The sequence below is a fragment of the Lemur catta genome, chromosome 22 (genome assembly GCF_020740605.2).
Source record: "Lemur catta isolate mLemCat1 chromosome 22, mLemCat1.pri, whole genome shotgun sequence".
Taxonomy (NCBI): domain Eukaryota; kingdom Metazoa; phylum Chordata; class Mammalia; order Primates; family Lemuridae; genus Lemur; species Lemur catta.
The window spans coordinates 28,990,734-29,008,450 of record NC_059149.1 but is presented as its reverse complement, the minus strand read 5'-3'; the positions used below and the strand labels follow the sequence as shown (position 1 = coordinate 29,008,450).

The window sequence follows — 17,717 nt, the reverse complement described above, 5'->3', positions numbered from 1 at the left end:
CTCTTCTCCAAACCTTATCCCAATGTTGAGTTAAAGGTCATCTACATTCCAAAAATATGAAGGATTGCAGTGGGTGTACTGCAGTGTGATTAAGCTCTAAAAGCCAGAGCCCTTGGGTTTAAATCTCAGTTCTGCCTCATCCATCCTGTCTGTAAAAGGGGAGTAATAATAGCACCTGCTACCTGGAAGGCTTGTCACGAGTGTGAAAGAGCTAATAGCTTTAAAGCAATTAGAAAAGTGCCTGGTACACTTCAGGCACCAGTAAATACTGGCAATGCATGGTTTCCTACAACAAACTGTTATTTACGGCTTCACCTATCTGTCTTTTCATTTGACAGTGTTTTCCTTGAAAGTTGCTTGGGAGTAGTGCCCATTACACTAAATTAATACTGTTGATTTATTTTTAGTCTCACCTTCTAGTTTGTAAGCTTTTTGAGGACAAATAATGCTTATATATAACAGTTTTGTATAATGCTTTATGTAACAATATGTTATATTAAGCTATATATTAACATATTGTATATTATTAGTGCATTGCATGTAATGAGATTTATTTATATTAATTTATTGTTATAAGAGTATGACACTATTATATATTAATATATACTATAATGTATCATTATGCACCAAGATGTTATAATGTTATATACATGCCTGTAAGAATATATATTTAACATAATACTAGTTGTTACTTCATATTATATATGATATGCATGTATTACCGTGTTTTATATAATAAAGTGCATTGACTTTTCTGGATGAGCTGATCCTTGAGTTCTCCTCTACCCTTCCTCTCATGGGCTGTCATGCTTTCTTCTCTCCATCTTTCTGACATCGAAAAGGTCACTCCTATAGATGGTCTTTCATACATTCAATGGATCATGTATCAAGCGTCTATTCTTTTGACAGGCACTGCCACTCTCTGTCATCGCACCCTGTGCAATTCATCATAACCTGCCCAAAGGCTCACACTTGTTGATGGATCTAGAAAATAATTCCTTAAGGGCAGAGATCAGAGATAGCATACCACAGTGCCTAGCACATTCCTAGCAGGAATGGAGGTGTGTGTGTGTGTGTGTGTGTGTGCACGTGTGTGTATGAAATTTGACTGAATGGCTGAATGAGTAATTGACACTCAGTTAATATTGGATAACTGAATAATGCAAGTCAGGGCCCAGGAGGTCAAGAGAAAAATAATAGAGAGGTTGGAGGGTTTTTGATCTACAAATATATCATTATATTTGACATGAAACACATGAGAACTAGTCCCATGGCCTCAACCAAACTGAAGAAGGCCACGAAGTTCAGTCTCCCTTGTGCCAGAGGAGAGAATTACACATCAGTTAAAAAAACAAAAAAGTCCCAATGATGACTACTAAAGCAAATGTCATAATCAATATGCTTGAAACATTTCATTGTGCAAGCTATGTTCAGTGACCTGGGATATGGACTGTATTTATGTGTATATGAGAACTGAAAAATTTGCATCTTTGTTTAAAAAACAACCTGAGGTAAGTTACTATAATGATTGTTGTAAGTTATCCGGGTGATCACGTTATAACCGAGCACTGTCACGTGATTCAATCCCATGCTTTGTTCCATTTGCTGGTTTTATGAGGCCAAACGATCGTTTACAGACAGCATTTAACTTGTTATATCATGGGTGGCATGTTAGCTGCCAGCAAGTTGTCACACCCCAATGTCAAGATGACAACACTGCTGCATATTTATAAACAGTATTCTGGGGGATGGAGTGCAGTGAGACGCAGGGGGGTTAAGCATGCTAAATTTGATGGAATTAATTGAATTAAAAGTTGCCAGTCTTTGGAGCTCCAATTCCCAGACCTCACAGACCATAAAGGGACAGGGCAGGCCATGGAGGACGGATGGCACAGGCTCTTGACGAGATGCACAATGACGGGGCTGCTGTGCAACCTTGTCTTCTAACTTTTTGACTCTGTTTGTTTGCTTATTTGTTTCTCCCTGAATGGTGTAAAAAATACATTGGAACAATGGCTGCCTATAAATTTCAGTAAATACCATTGAAGATATTTGGGTTTTCCAGTAAACTTACTGTAATGGAATTCTACCTCTGTAATTTGTGCTCTCTACTGAGGTTTGAGATATTATTTCCTCAGATCCAAAATTTTACTATTCTGCAGCTATGAATTCAGATGAAAAGATCAGATAACACACACACACACACACACACTCAGGAGTAAAATAGAGACCGTGTTTTCCATATCTGTATGCTATCTGGATTTAATCTAATCTACAAATGTCATATCTGAGTGTTTGTTTTGTGACCTGATTTAAAATTACAAACCAGGAAAGGCTCTGACTCATTAGTTTATACTTCCCATTTTACACAAATGAAATCTTAGGCCCAGTAAAGTTTAAAAAACATGCTCAAAAGTTGCCCAGTTTGCTTGTGGCAGAATTAAGATCAAAATTTAAATCTCTTGGCTATAAGTTCAAACACGCTTAAAAACAAAAAGCATTACATTATGAACAGTATCACGGTTATGAGTGTGTTTATCACATACTCCATTGGGTAATAATAGTTTCTATCTGGTAAGATTGTTGAAGAGATTAAATTCCAGTGAAGATTTCCACATTCAAAGTGTACTTGTAATAGTAAGAGTACAACAAGACTACTTAAATCTCACTGGTATGTAGGGTCATTTAGAAAAGGGACTTGGATTAATTTACTGTTTACTATTACTTTCTTAGCCGGTAAACTGTACCTATGAGGTAGGCACTCAGTAAATGGTAAATGTTCATTGATTGACTGACTGAATGAATGATGATTTGCTGTGTCTATCTACATATCTATGTCTATATCTATCTATGTATATATATCTCATCATCATCTAGCTACAATCTTATCCAAAGTCAGAGAGAGTTAGGTCTTATGAAATTATATTGACTCTAAAACCTAACCTCCCGAAAACAATATAGAAAAGGGCTTTATGCAATCAGTATACTTTGAAGGGCAATCTTAAAAATATATAACCGGATCCAGGACGGGACATATTTCACAGGAAACACAGGATCTGTCTTAGACTGAATGATGGCCCCAGAAAGATAGTCTACATACAAACTCCTGATAATTGTGATGTGACCTTATTTGGAAATAGGGTCTTTGCAGATGTAATTAAGTTAAGGATCTTGACAATATAACATCATGGAATAGTAGATGGGCCTTAAATCCAATGACAAGTGTTCTTATAAGATGGCGGTCCCCAACCTTTATGACACCAGGGACTGGTTTCATGGAAGGTGACTTTTCCACCGACTGGTGGTGGGGGATGGCTTAGAGATGATGCAAACACATTGCATTTATTATGCCCTTTGTTTCTAGTATTATTTTAATCACATCCTGCAAAACGCTGTTTAGTTCAGGTGACATTTTTCGGCTAGCCAGCATTTCTCTGTGGATAACACAGTGTGTAGACTCATGTTCAGAAGTGACCTCTTTGGCCCGAGTAGTGAAACCAGAAAGCCGTCCATTCATGGCAGCCACTCTGTCCATGCAAACACTAACACAAAACGACCAGTTCAGTTTTCCTGATACATAAGCATTCAAAGACTTGAACAGTTCTGCAGCTGTGGTGCAGGTTGGCAACAAAAGTGCACATAACATAGACTCCTGCACATCCTCCTGAAAAATATTTCGTACAAACACATTGTTGCCTTGTTGTCAACATCAGTAGACTCCTCAACCTGGATTGCATACCATGGTGACTCATTAATTAATCTTCTCTAACAATTGTGCCTCAATATCCTCTGCTATTTCATAAATTGGGCTAGTTATGGTGCTGGCCAAGAGAGGAATATGTGCCACATTTTGAACTGCAGCCTCTCCTGAAAGTGCACAGCAAATGTCCTTAGCAGCAGGCAGGATCAACCCTTCACCAATGGTAAAGGGCTTCTTAGCTTCAGCAACGAGGTTAGTCGCTAAGAATGATGCTCTCTGTTGAGGAAGATTTGATGAAGTGGTGGCCTTCAGTAATTGCTTCTGTTCTTTGTGTTCATGTTCTTTTGCTTTTGAAAAACTCCACAGGTTAGTCTTTTAATGCAGGGTGCTTGGTCTCCCTGTGGTGAAGCAGTTTTGAAGATTTCCTGGCTTCCTTGGATAGTGGGTCACAACATACTACACAAAGCGGGCTTGGAGAACGTGAATCACCTGTTGCAATGAACCTGTAATTTAAGTAGGACCCTTGGTATTTTCTTTCAAATGCAGCTTTCATTTTGTTGGCAGTCTTAGAGTCTTCTGCTGTCTCATCATTGAGTCTTTCCCTCTTTTCAAAGAAGCTCTCTAGCAACATTTGTTTTTAACCCATTTTTGCTATGGTTAGCTTGTGGGCTTTCCAAAAGTGTGACTGTGATAAGTGTGTAGTGCAGGAAAGAGGTGTGGATGGAAGTGGTAAATAAAATAATGGGTGGGCCACGAGCAGACTAAAAGCCTGCCACCAGATGCAGCTTAATTTTCACTTTCCCTGCACTGGTAGGGTTTTGATATGAGTCTGCCAGCAATTGATTTATTATCATCTCTGCAGTCAAACCTCTCTGCTAATGATAATCTGTGTTTGCAGCTGCTCCCCAGTGCTAGCATCACCGCCTCGGATCCACCTCAGATCATCAGACATTAGATTCTCATAAGGAGCCACAGCCCTCACACTCACAGTTTACAGTAGGGTTCATGCTCCTATGAGAATCTAAGGCCCTTGCTGATCTGACAGGAGGTGGAGCTTATGCGGTGATGCCAATGATGGGGAGCAGCTGCAAATACAGAAGGAGCTTTGCTGGCTCACTACCACTCACCTCCTGCTGTGTGGCCTTGTTCCTAACAGACTGTGGACTGGTACTGCTCTGCAGCCCAGGGGTTGGGGATCGCAGTTACAAGGGACAGGAGAGATGGCATACACAAAAGAGAAGGCCATGTGGTGATGGAGGCAAAGATTGGATAGATGTGGCCACAAAGAGCAATGACAGCACCAGAAAGTGGAAGAAGCTTTTCCTCTGGAGTGTTCTGAAACACTGTAGCCCTGCTGACACCATGACTTTGATCTTCAGTGAAAATATAAATTTCTGCTGTTTTGAGCGATTCATTTTATGGTAATTTGTTTTGTCAGTCATGGGAAACTAATACCATTTCCAAAACCAAAACCCAAACACAGTTGAAGGAGTGGGGCTCTCTGAGCAGTAAGCAGAAAGAGTGGGAACCAGGGGTAGACAGAGGGTCCCCTGGGGACAGACACCGGAGCCAACGCTTTCACTCACCAGATTGCATCTGGGATCCGTTGTAAATCTAGGGAGCTGGATTTGAAATTTTTGACTTAAGACCTGATTTTTGAAAGGGGCTATGTCAACAATATTCTACAGACAAAAATCAAGCAACTGTAATTTCACCATCAAAAATTACCAGTGCACAATAAAAAAACCAGCATCAACGAGAGCACAACAATTAATTTAGACTTTGAAGGAACTCAGGTAGAAGATACTAGTTATAGCTGTAAATAAAAATTAAGACAATGTCTAATTGTCTAAAGAAATAAGGTGTCTAAAGAAATGAAAAAAATGGAAACTAAAAATAACTAGCAAGGAACATGAGACTCTCAAAAGTGAACATAAAAATGAGTAAAGAAACAAATAAACATTTATATATTAAATTTGTACTATTTTAAATTTTAAAGTGGATGGATGAGTTAAACGCTGGATTAGACACAGCTTAATGGAAATAATGAGCTCAAAGCTGTAGCTGAAAAAATTACCCAGAAATTGGCATAAAGAGAAATGAAGACAGAAAATATGAAAGCAGGTAAGAGTGTAGGACAATATAATCTACTTTATGGCTAAGTGAAAGTCCAGAAAGAGATAGTAGGATGAGAAAAGGAGAATTATTATTCCAAGGGATAAAAAATGGATATATCAGGGAAAGCAAAAATAAGTTCACTTTTAGATATAATGAATTTGTAGACTATCAAAGGCAATGAAGGAGAAGAAATAGCTTAGAAACAGATCCACAATTATATGCAAACATAAAAATCATGACATTGCATATCAGTGGCAAAATTATTGATTATTTAACAATGGTCCCAGAACAATTAGTTATTTTCATGGGAAAATTAAATTGGATTTTTATATCATGCCATAACTTAAAATACATAGGTATTTTAAAGACTTAAATATAAAAAGCAAAACTTTAAAACTTCTAAAATAAAATATAGAAAAATACTTTTGTGAATTTAGGGGAGAAAGGAGGTTCTTCAGCATTACCTAGTCTTAACCACAATCCAATTAATTACATTCAAATTAAGACCCCCAATCTTCAAAAATCACCATAGGGAAGATGTAAGAATAATTCCTCAATTAGAAGAAAATATTAGCGATAATTTTCACTGATACATGCTATTCCTTTGTGAATGTGCCACAATGATATCTGTTTATGTCCCTTAATAGGGGAACAAATAAATAGTGTTATATTTATAAATAAAGAGCATATACATGAATAAAAATTATTGAATATTAGATACAAAATACTAAATGGAAGTACTGCAGAAGTCTATACAAGCTATATTATTTTTATACAATTCCAAATTGAATTAAACTAAATAATGCTAATTATATACTGCAAAAAATATAATAAGCCCTAAGTCTAGTTGGGTGGTAACTTCCAAATTGAGAGCAGGTTGGGGACGAGTTTGAGAGAAATGCATTTATTGCATTCATGAAAAATTAAGTTAAACAAATTTACTTCTGAACTATGATTTTTAAATATATTTTCTTATTTAAAAATTAACTGAAATCATATTTAAATAAATTTAATTTATTTTAATTCTATCTTCAACTATACAAGGAGGAGTAAGAGGCAGAGGGGGAGGAAGCAGAGAGACAGTGTGTGAAGTAAAATTGTACAATTTAATTCATGAGTCAAACATTTCTGGCCTTAGGTAGGGCCCATGTAATAACCTGCAAATGGATGGATTTTGAAGATTATCTATGTCATTCTATTTAACAAATTTCACTCTCCTCCGGGAATATTATTGGTATTGTTGCCAATTTAAACGAATGTATGCCAAGACATGTGTTAAGTTCATGTAGCTTTATCTGAAACACACTTGTACCATTTAGTATGTATTCAAATAAAATTACAGTTGTACACTTTTTTCTGTACAATCAACATCAAAAAAATCAAGCCACAAATCTATTTAAAGATTAGCATAAATGTGAATTAAAGTCAAGGAAATTATCCCATCACATGTTTAAACTCTCAGAGTAGCTGTTTCCACCATGTATATGATTGTCTATCTTGAAAACATAGAATTTAAGTAATAAATCAAGTACGGTGCTTCACGCACACACACATACACACACACACAAAGATTAATTTGTATTATTGATGTATTAGCAGATTATATTGCCATTCTGGCACAATGACTCCATATTTCAGAAATTGTCCCTCCAAGTGAAAACTTAGGACATTGGACCATCTATTTCACACAGCTTTTAAAATCATCAACATATTAATGACAACCTTGGCCTTGATTTCTACACCCTGAAAGTCTTGGTCATAAGCAGGAGAACTTAGTATGGTACAAAAGGCATAAGACAAGGGTAAATGGTTTGAGGGCTGCCCAGGTAGCAGTGCTAGTGAATTCGAAAAAGAGATACGGGAGGGACCTTTAGAATTAAAGAAAACTTTAAAGTAGATGGAGTTGTATTTTTTCCTTATTAAATTTTGATATGCTGACCTCTGGCTCTTTGGATGATATTCCTTGCTGGCCTGGTACTCTGCTGGCAGCCGAATGAAAGACCTTTGGCCTCCCCCCTCTAATCTTTGTAGAATGTTCTTTTAAAATCAGGAGGAGTTTTTCAGAATTCCCAAACAGGCTCTAAAATTGAATCTTGTCACCTTGCAGAAGGGCTTTGTTTAGAAGATGTAATCATCCACATAATCAAATCAGATTTTTTTGGTAACATTGAGATTTGTAGGGGGGGAATGTCCAGACTTTGCACGGTTTAGCAGGTTTTGCCATTCTAGTAAAAAAAAGGCAAAGACTTCATATTCAAATATGAGGAATTTGCACGTCATGGGGAATATCAGCATCTAGGTTAGTGTGCAACCACGGAGAGGCATCTGTCCACAAGAGTCTATGAGCAACTGGAGGAAAGGGATATCCTTCTAAACGCAGCGATGATAAATTCTTATTTAGTGAGTGAATACATGCATGGCCAAAATAGTGGGTTTTGAAATAAACTGTGGCTCTTTTTTTGAATAGTCTTGGATAAATACGTCTAAGTAACATCTTTTTTTTTTCTGCAAGACTCAATTGAAAACACTAGCATTGTCCTTTTATTGAAAACATCCTGTATACCTTAAATATACACAAAAAATAAACAAATATGTAAATATTAATAACTTATGATATTAATTCTTAAATACTTAGTTTAAATTTAGGACATCTTTACCTCATCAATGTTACGTTTTATTTTGTGCCCAAATTATGGCAATTCACCACACATTGAGGTTACAGTTCTATATGGACTAAGCATAATAAAAATATTTTTAAAAATATTTATTGAAACCCTGATTTCTATTATTAATACTGAAAAACCTGAAACCTTGAAACCCTGATTTCTATTATTAATACTGAGGTTGAGCTATGAAAAGACATATTTATCAAAATACACATAACTGGATATGGTAAAATGCTGTGAGTTCCAAATACATGACCATGACAGTGCAGTGCAAGTGAATGGACCAGAGTTATTCCTATGGTGTGGGTCTGGGGTTTTCCACACATTAAAAAATAAAATTGAACAAAGCCTTGATGGATGGATGGAATATGTAAACTGAAGTGGCAGAGTAAACATTTTCTAAATACATAAGCAATGCGAACAAAGGCAATGGGTAGGATTCAGGATGTTCCGTGATGGAAACAGCTAATGGGAATACCATATGTGTACGATTATACATCTTGGCATCTCCTACAGCAGAGGATGTTTGATTTATTTTCAATCACTTAATGCTATTTTGAAAAGTCACATTAGCATGACAGCACCTAAATCAATTCTAACTTTTATTAAATCAAATGCTTATAGAAATCATCTGGTGGAATTTCTGAGAATAAACAAAAAGGGAGGCAAATAATTTAATGCAATTTGGGAATGGAGGTAATTGATCACACAATTGCATTTGTGGGTGTCATAGTAAATAAGTTAAAAATATATAGATGATTCTGGAAAAGTCAAAATTACTAGATTCAGTAAAGGAAAAGGCAGTGGCTGTCAGGGATTTGGGGGGTTGTGGAGGAGGAGGGATGAATAAGTGGAACACAGAGGATACCTTTATACATTTTTGGATTTTGTTCTAGTAAAATATTATAGAGAATTTTTGCACATATATTTATGAGATATATTGCTTTTTACTTTTCTTGTGTTATTTATATATGTATGTGTATCTATATAGGCCTTGCTGCACCCTGTGCTGTTTATTAATTACATCATATTATTTTTGTCCAATCATACTACTACATGTATATTTGTGAGCTATATTAGTCTATACTTTTCTTTTCTTGTAATTCATTTATCTTTTTTTGCCATAAAGATAAGTGTTTCCTCAGAATGAGTGAGGATATATTGTCTGTGTGCCTTTTACTGGAAGAGATGTGAAAAATTGGTAAAAAAAAAAAAAAAAAAAAAAATTCTCCCTAAAAGTTTGCAGAATTCACCAGTGAAACCATCTGGGCTTGGTGCTTTATATTTTAGGAAGCTAATAATCATTGATTCATTTTCATTAATAGATATAAGCCTATTCCAATTATTTTCATTGTCTGTTAGTTAAAAAAAATTTTAATTTCTCTCAAATTTAAAATATCTTATTTGTCTCATGTGTTATTTAGAAGTGTGTTGTTTTAATTCTAAATGTTTGAAGATTTTTCAACCATTATGGATTTCTAGTTTAATTGCATTTGGATCTAAAAGCATACTTTGTATGATTTTTATATAATTTTTTTGTGTTTTACAGCCCAGAATATGGACCATCTTGGAGAATGTCCCATCTGAGTTGAGAAGAAGGTGAATTCTGTCTGCTTGCTATTGTTGGACATTTATTCTGCAAATGTATTAGATCTAGTTGACAGATAGTGCTGCTCAGATCAACTGTATCTTTATGGCTTTTCTACATGCCTGATCTATCATTCATTGAAATACGGATGATGAAATCTCCAGCTATGATAGTCGATTATTTTATCTCTTTTTTCAATGCTATCAGCTTTTGCATCACATATTCTGATGCTATTTTGTTAGATACATACCCATTAAAATTGTATGTCTTGGAGAATAAACCCTTTTATCATTATGTAATTGGCTTCCTCATTCCTGATAATTTTCCTTGTCTGAAGTCTACTTTGCCTGAAATTAATATAGCTACTCAATCTTTTGATTATTGTCAGCATGGTATATCTTTTTACTTCTAACCTATCTTTGCATTTATATTTAAAGTGAGTTTATTGCACACAACATATTGGTGGGTCCTGCTATTTTTATTTTCCTTTATTCAACTTGACAATCTTCATCTTTTAATGGTTGTATTTGGAATTACCCCATTTTAAATCATTATTGATACAGTTGAATTAATATCTACCATGTCTGTAACTGTTTTCTACTTGTTGAATTTGTTGTTTCTTTTTTTGAATATTTTGTGCCTTCTCTGATATTAATTGAACTTTTTCATATTATTATTTTCTTTCATCTCTTAGCATACCGATTATATTTCTTTTAAAAAATTTAGTAGTGCTGTCTTAGTCATTAGTGATTAGGGAAATATAAGTCAAAACCACATTGAGACACTGCCCCTCAACTATTAGGATAATTACTAACAAAAAAGAAAAAAAAGCAGAAAATAACAAATGTTGACGAGAATGGGGAGAAATCAGACCCTTTGGCACTGCTGGTAGGAATGTAAAATGATGCAGCCACTGTGGAAAACGTTATGATGGTTCTTGAAAAAATTAAAAATAAAATCACCATATGATCCAATAATCCCACTTGTAGGTATATACTTGAAACATTTGAAAGGAAGACCTAGAAAAGATCCACCCAAATGCATGGCAGCATTATTCATACTAGCTAGTAGGTAGAAGCAAGACAAATGTTGACCAGCAGATGAATATGTTAATATTAATATAAGCACTGGATGCACACAGATGTTCTGCTCTGTTTTTTGACCTTTATTCTTCATGTGTTCAAATGTGGGACGTTTCTATTGACTGGTCCCCAAACTCACTGATTTTTATGCCGTCTTGTCTGCTGAGTGGGCCTATCGAGGGCATTCTTAGCTTACATTACAGGGATTCTGATTTCTAGCATTTCCTTTTGATTTTTTCTTAGATTGTCTATCTCTGTTCTCACTTAAGTTTGTCTGCACTTTCATGCTGTCTACATTTTTTTCCATGATAAACCTTAACATATTAATCACGGTCATTTTAAATCTCCTGCCTGAGAATTTCAACAGCTGTGCCATATCTGAGTTTGTTTCCGATGCTACTTTGTGTCTTCAGACTATTTTTCTTTCATTTCTGCACGCCTTGTCATATTTTAGTTTGAAAACTGGATACTATGGATCAAGTGATAGGAGCAGAGGTGAAGACACCACTGATAAGACTTATGTTTCTACGACCTGGGATGAGTTTACAGTTTGTGGCTGTAGGTACCCAGGCCATCAGATTCCTCCAGCGTCCCCGTTGCTGTCCTCACTGCTGACTTTGGTCCCCCCTGAACTGTCCTCCTCAGGGAGAGTCTGTGTCTTGCAGTTAGCTGGGCTGTAATTCACCGTCGTGACACTGGACCCAGGCCAGCGTGGTGGCAAATGTGGGGAGAGGGAGTGTTTGTCACTGTGTGATTAAATGTTAAGTCTTTCACTGAGCCTGTGTCTCTGGCCAGCGACCCTCACAACTGCTTCTCAGTGTCAGAGCTTCTCCCTCAGCCCCCTTGGGTTAAAGCGGAAAACTAGAGGGAGCTGCGGTGAGAACAAAGCCCCTTCTCCAGTTAGGGTAAAGTTCTGGTTAAGTCTCTGGCCTTGGAGGGTAAGTTTGGTTATAAAGACCACTCTCTGTGTGCTCGACAAAAGTTACTTCCTCTCCTTCTGGTGCCCACGCAAAGCTTTCTCGGCTCTTTCTTGGAACACTCTGGTGGGGTTCCTCGAGGTAAAACCCACAGAAGTGTGGGCCATCCCCCAAGACCGTGACCCCCCAGAAGTTTTTCACTCTTATTCTAGTCCATGCTCAGCCTCCAACAATCCACCAAATTCACCATGCGAGTGTTCTTACTGTGTGTGGCTGCAGCGGCTTCTGCTCCAGTAAACATGTCACGGTTCTAACCCTTGCACTCACCTGTGCCCTTGGATTTCCAGGTGGAGGATCCCTTTGCAACCTCAGTTCTCTGACGTGTCCAGGAAAAGCCATCCTTTTTAAATTTAGTCAGCATTTTTTCGTTGTGTGGATGTACGTGATGGCTTCTAAGCTTTTTAGATGTTTGAGCTGAAAATGGAAGAATAGAGAAACCTTATGGGAGGCATATATGTAAAAATATACACAGAAAACAAGTATTGCAATTCAGCAGTGGCTTCTGATAGTGGGTTAGAGAAATAATTCTAGCCAAATTTCACTGCCTGATTAGCATTAATTTACTCTCAATTTGAAGAAACAGCCATTAGCTTAGGAGTATCAGACTTTAGTAGCAGTAAGCCAAGTAGCAGTCCTTGCCAACTTCTTCCTCTGCCAAGATTAGGATGCCTGCCTGGATACAGTAGCATGCAATTGCTGGCCACTGTTTTAGCCACAGCCATCTGTCCTGCTTCCCACATAAATCCTTTCCTTTGCTGATTGATATATACAGCATCCTGTACGAGGCATTTCCAGGCAAGGGTGTTCTTTGTAATTTAAGTCTTCCCAGGTTTCTGACATGACTTACCCATGTCCTGATTTGCAAGGCAGCTTTCACTGCAGCTCCTTGTGAATCCTTTTAGGGTCTGGTTTATTTACTGCTTCCTCCTGCAGCTGGGTCTCACCCGCTCTGCAATTCTACCCAGTCGGATTCACAAACTGGGCTTAACACAGCATGCATGGTATTTTGGTATCACTGACCGTGAGACACTGTGAAGAAAAACCCAGATATATCACATCCTCTAACACAAGACCATAGCTGTGTCTGTCAGTGTACGCTTGTCTAATACCCTTTCCTTTTTGGGGGGTTTCCCAGTGGTTACAATTACAGAAATAAAGACATCTATGTATTAGCCTATGGTAGAAGTAGGTTTCCAGGGAGCTAAAGAGAATGGTCGCTCATGGTGATTGGCCATTATTGTCAAAGACTTAGTTGGAAATAAGCCCAGAACTTTCTATTTATCTGTATTCAATTCAACACTGAGTGCTGTGCCAGGGTTAAATGAATAATAAATCTATAACTAACTTTACCCATGATGAATTTATCTTTTAAGGAACTGCAAGTTTCACTATTTGGTTCTCCAGTAAAGGGACAATATGTTCATCTAATGCTGCCTTTAATTCACGTTTCAGATTAACATAATATGTTTTTGAGAAATGTGTGACTCAGTGACATTTCAACTCTCCTTATGTTACTGAAACAAAATTCATTATAACCACTCTGAAAAGCACAAATAAAGATCATATTAAATTTCTAGAATTTGAATTTCGGTAACTGTCCATCATCCTTCTCTTTCCATCTGCTTTCAACTCTTAGAACAAAAAAAAAAAAAAGAAGAAGAGAGAAGGGGAGAGAGGCAGAGAGAGAGAGAAAGAGAGAGGGAGAGAGCACTATGTGTGGTTCATCTCAATGAAAGGTCTTAACAGTAGTCTATCATGTTAAAAAATAAAACATATCCACTGTAACCTCTATCCCTCTCTCAAAATAGTTTTCATTATAGCATTTATCTCCTTCTTTAACTATGAAACTGCTTTGTAAAAATAGAAATATTTTAGGGAAAACTCTAAGCTAAATCTAACTTCTAACTAAATGCTAACATTATATTGATTTAAACAAATGACGTGTTTTTACTTGGAAAACCACATATTCTATCATTAAAAAAAACCTAATTCAACCTTAAACATCATATTGATAATGGCAAAACACTTGACTGAACAGAATATTGAATTAAGTAATTGATGTCAGAAAAGTTGTGGGTTTTTTTTGTAACTTATTCACTCTGAATGGCCCCAAATAATTTTATATTTGAGCAAGTCCCATTCATGTTGAGTATGCATTACATACAATTTGTATTCAAACCTTATTAATCCTGATTTTTGTTTATTATTCCATGTATTTATATCAATTTTGATTTAGGTTACCATGACATTTTAGAACTGTTATAATGATCTAAAAGTGGACCAATTCTTCAATATTCTGTATTATAATTTAAGGCAAAGCATCCATTATATTCAATTATTCATTAAAAATTAATACTGAAGAAAACTAAATAGCAATCCAAATATAATCTTTTCATCATTAAGAACAACAAAGGCAAATTATGCATGAATGCTAACAATGTAAGATCTTAAGTGCATCTGATGGCTTTGTAAAATATTGATATTATAGAAGAGGTTTCCTTTATATTTGAAAAGTCTTACTGGAAGATACTGATATAAAAACACTATAATATTTACGGTGAAAGAGATGATATATTGACAGCAAGATCTACATTTGTAAGTGGGGTCAAAAATATCTTAGTGCCTATACTAAACTTTAAGATAGGAGTCTTTAGGGAAAAATAATTACTGTTAAAGCTAAGTTCTACGTACACTTATTCCAAACATGCACATTTGAGATACTCTCTAAGTCCAACTTCTCCTAGAAACATGCACAGTGGAAAGAAAAAAAGCCAGAAAAAATACTCTGCAATTTAAAAATAGCCACCTGAGTCAGCAGCCATGTCTAGTACCATTTTCTTAGAGCAACTCATTGCCTTCCATTCCATCAATGTTAGAACATCAATATGTCTGGGTGGGTCTAGCATACTATCTAAATTACTGGAAGGAAACTCATCATTGCAATGCAAGACTAAAGCTGTTGTACAAAAAAAAAAGAGGAGGAGGAGGAAGAGGGTGAGTTATGAATGGTTTTCTCAAAGACATTTCTCTTGCCCATTTTTATAATTCTTTCTCTGTCATAGTGAAACCTTTAAATATTTAATCTTAGAGCATCATGCAGTTACGTAATCTACACTAATGCTGGGAAAAATCCTTTAGGTCAAGATTCTTAACTGGAAACTCACAGTTAATACATGGGCTTCATAGAGTCTTCCAACACTTAGAATTTTTTGTGTATTAACATTTGCATTTTTTTTTTTTTAGAAAGAACATTCATGGAATTACAAGTGATTCTTAAGATGTCCTACAAAATGAAATTAGATAATTACTTCTTTAGGAGCTAGATTCAAATAAAGTTATTTTGGGGGAAAGTAATTATGTTTCAGGGGGACAATTCTCCCTGGATTGCTTGTGTTTCTACGCTCTTGAAGGCGGAGGTTCTGACGGTCTTTGTTCTGGACTATCTCGACAAGGATGTCTGTGTAGAGAAAGCAGAGAAAGCAGAGACATGGCCTTCCTCTGGAAGAAAGAGCATATCTGCATAAAGCCTTAGACAATACAGAGAGTGTCTCTCTTAGGAGCCCAGGGTTAATTTGCTTACTGCAGTCATTGTAAAAGATTTGTGCTCATTAAATTCTAGGTTCCTTTCTGGTCATGAGGGTCACCAAGTGTGCCGATGTGACCCAGATCTCCTGGTGTCATCCTGCAGGGGCTGGAACTCGGGGAACTGAGCGAGAAAACACTGACCCTCTGGCACATGTACCACTGTGAGCAACCACGCCCTTGCCGCATGTCTTCAGTCCAGCCAGCTCCCCCAACACCATGGTGGAATTGAGGTGTTGTGTGCTTGTACTCCCTGCCACATAAATCCCAGAGGGATTCTTCCAATTAAGAGATTATTCTTTGCACATACAGAGACGTGCTGGTACCTATGGGACCCTCAAATAATCTCTTTGAGCTGTAAGTTTCTCTGACTGATGCTTTTGCCAAATGGAGTATCTGGCAAAGGGAGGCAGCTTTCGCTTAGAGACACGCTGTGGGGTTTTGGACTTGTCACCCCCTGACACAGCTGCAAGATACACCCTGTTGGAAAAGCAGCAATTATCTTACTAATGGGACTAATGGGTTTTTGCTCAAACCAAACACCTCACTCTGGGAGGCCTCCTGACTGATATACCCGTCTTGGAGTGGATCAACTCAGAGTCGAGAACTAACAGTGTGGGAAAAACCCGATGACCCGCACTTGTCAGAGGGAAATGGCACAGTCAAGAGCGTGGCAGACTCTGCTTGACAAAACTCAGGGCCGCAGCCTTGGCCCGCGAGGACTGCAGACGCCCAGCACAGTGGATTTCCTCGTCCGCCACGCCGCCACTGAGAGACGGAACAAACACCAGCACGCTTTCTAACAGCTCAAGGCCACATCCCCAGGATAATGAAGCAGCCTCCTGAAGTTCCTGCCTGGGAAAGTTCAATGCTGCCAGGAGAGTTTATTGTTCGTTCCAGCCAAAACCTGATGTTAGGCAGACAGGCCCCCGAGTCCCCTCCTAAAGCAGTTACCTTGAAAAGCTTGCACTGCACAGACCTTTTCTGCTCCTTCGAGACGACAATCCTGTACCACCTAGAGCTGTCTTCTTAAGGATCCGACAGCCCTCTGCTTGGAGTGGAAATATTCATGCAGGTAGCTGAGCTCCCAGTTCCTGCTGGAGCGCAGGAGCCTAACTTCGGTAGGCCAGTTAGCAAACCCAGATGGGTCGTATTAACCAATCGCCTTCTTGCTTTGGTCAATTTTCACTTCCCTGACTCCGCTCCAGCCCCCATGGACCCTTCCTCCTTCCTCATTTTCCCTTCCCAGTCACTTCTGTGCAAACTGAAGTTGAGTTTAGTTCACACTGGACCCTGTCCTCTACTGTAATAAATAGTTATTGCTGAATAAAATCGATGCTTACCGCTTTGACCAGTTAGCGTCTGGCTTTGTTTATCTTTGATACACGCTGCTGGGCCGGACCTGGTGGAAACTCAGCCGTCCATGTGGGGGAACCTTTACATTTTTGCTTCGCTCCGCAGCCTGAAGCAAACCCGCGTGCTGTCCTGGGTCCCGGGCTGACGGAGACTCCCCTTACTGCCTGACTGGTTAACTGGTGGTCCACGGGCTGCGGCAGCCTCAGCTGTGCCAAATGGACTGTGCGTGGCTGGGTGTGGTCGCTCTGCTCCGTGAGCAGACCTCATGGGACTTGTCACAGCCGGCACTCCCCTCAATGAACCGTGTCACACGTTTACTGACGCGTAGGCTGTTGCCAGTAGCCTAGCTGTTTGGAGTGTCACATAGAAAACTGGGGAGCAGAAGATTAAAATCCTCTTCTTTGGGTCCATGAACTGCAGAGACAAAGCACAGTGATTGGACAGTCAGAGTGACGCATGTCAATGCCTGGCAAGGGCTTATGCTTTGGGACAGCTCCCGGATTCAAGCTGCTGATGGAGCCTGCACTGCCCAGACAGCCACCCTGATGCCTGGGTCTGTCCTTGTACCAGGAGGGGGGCATCGTCTTCCTCGTGCACTGGACACAGAAGAACGGCCTGTTTCTGAAGGGGGCGGGTGGCCACTGTGCG

At 38.2% G+C, this 17,717-nt stretch overlaps 2 long non-coding RNA genes across 2 annotated transcripts in view; both read right to left on the bottom strand.

Moving 5' to 3' along the window:
* LOC123626355 overlaps positions 1 to 12,450 on the bottom strand; it is a 53,774-nt gene extending 41,324 nt beyond the window's left edge. Inside the window, exon 1 of the long non-coding RNA XR_006730819.1 lies at positions 12,399 to 12,450. This is a non-coding gene — a long non-coding RNA (uncharacterized LOC123626355). The remainder of the gene's footprint in view (positions 1 to 12,398) is intronic.
* Positions 12,451 to 12,493: 43 nt separating this feature from the next.
* Positions 12,494 to 17,344, bottom strand: LOC123626354. The gene is made up of 3 exons (XR_006730818.1): positions 17,057 to 17,344; positions 12,979 to 13,160; positions 12,494 to 12,545 (listed from the first exon to the last, which is right to left on the bottom strand). It is a non-coding gene; the product is annotated as an uncharacterized LOC123626354 (long non-coding RNA).
* Positions 17,345 to 17,717: the final 373 nt, after the last annotated feature.